Here is a 1,393-nt window from a genome sequence, read left to right as displayed (position 1 = left end):
GCAAGCGAATCGGAATGCTCCAGAGCCTGTGTGAGTTGCCAGTTATTCCTTTTCTGAGATAAGACGCACTATAAACGCTTGCATCTAAAGGCTTATTTACGTTTGAACATTATCGCAAGAAGGTCCTATTGTACGGTATGTTGTATAGGCCTATGTTGTACCAAGGTTAAGGCTTAGGGGGTTCATATATGCATTTTTTCTAAGACAAGAAATGTTAGATTTTTTTTTCTCTCTCTCTCTGTTTCCTCTTTCTTTTCGTTTCGTTTCTTTCTCTGCATTTCCTTAGTTTTTTCTTTCCATTCTTGTCCTATTGTTCGTCCAATTTATTTATTTGTTTTACTTTTGTTTTTTATTATTTATTATAATTATTCCTGTGTCTCAAGTTTAATATCTTTTTTGTGTTTCTTTTCCTTATTTCGTTCCCTTCTCTACCCCTATCTCACTCATTCTCCCTCTGATCTTTTTCTCCATCTGTCGTCTATATGTCTGTCTCTATATTTCAGTCTCTATGTCTGTCTCTATATTTCAGTCTCTATGTCTGTCTCTATATTTCAGTCTCTATGTCTGTCTACCTATGTATGTATCTGGCTATCCGCCTCTCTCTCTCTCTCTCTCTCTCTCTCTCTCTCTCTCTCTCTCTCTCTCTCTCTCTCTCTCTCTCTCTCTCTCTCTCTCTCATCTCTCTCATTCTCTGTCTCTCTCTCATTCCTCATTTCTCTCTCTCTCTCTCTCTCTCTCTCTCTCTCTCTCTCTCTCTCTCTCTTTCTTTCTTTCTTTCTTTCTTTCTTTCTTTCTCACTCTCTCTCTCTCTCTCTCTCTCTCTCTCTCTCTCTCTCTCTCTAGTAAACCTACTTGGCAACAACAAAACATTATTACATAATCCTACCCCTTTTCCCCCTCCCTCCCTCCCTCCTTCCTTCCCTCCTCCCACCCTTCCTTCCCTCCCTCCTTCCCTCCTTCCCCCCACCCTCCCTCCCTCCTTCCCTTCCTCCTTCCCACCCTTCCTTCCTTCCTCCCCTCCTCCCATCCTTCCCTTCCTCCTTCCCTCCCTCCTTCCCTCCTACCACCCTCCCTCCGTCCCTCCCCTGACCCACTTTCCTCCCTTTAAAAAAAAATCCTTTATGATTTTACACACTCAGAGATCCGAAAATAAATAAACAGAAAGTTAATGTCTGCAAAATAACAGGATTATTGTGTAATGAAATCATATTCAACAGATTTTGACTTCCGAATTGAGCACACCCGCCGGGCACCTCTGAGCGAAAGAGAATAATAAAAAGAAAGAAGGAAAATGTATATTTATTGTTTTTCCCTCTCTCTCTCTCTCTCTCTCTCTCTCTCCCTCTCTCTCTCTCTCTCTCTCTCTCTCTCTCTCTCTCTCTCTCTCTCTCTC

The sequence above is a fragment of the Penaeus vannamei genome, chromosome 11 (genome assembly GCF_042767895.1).
Source record: "Penaeus vannamei isolate JL-2024 chromosome 11, ASM4276789v1, whole genome shotgun sequence".
In the NCBI taxonomy this organism is placed as follows: Eukaryota; Metazoa; Arthropoda; class Malacostraca; order Decapoda; family Penaeidae; genus Penaeus; species Penaeus vannamei.
This window is presented reverse-complemented; position numbering follows the sequence as displayed.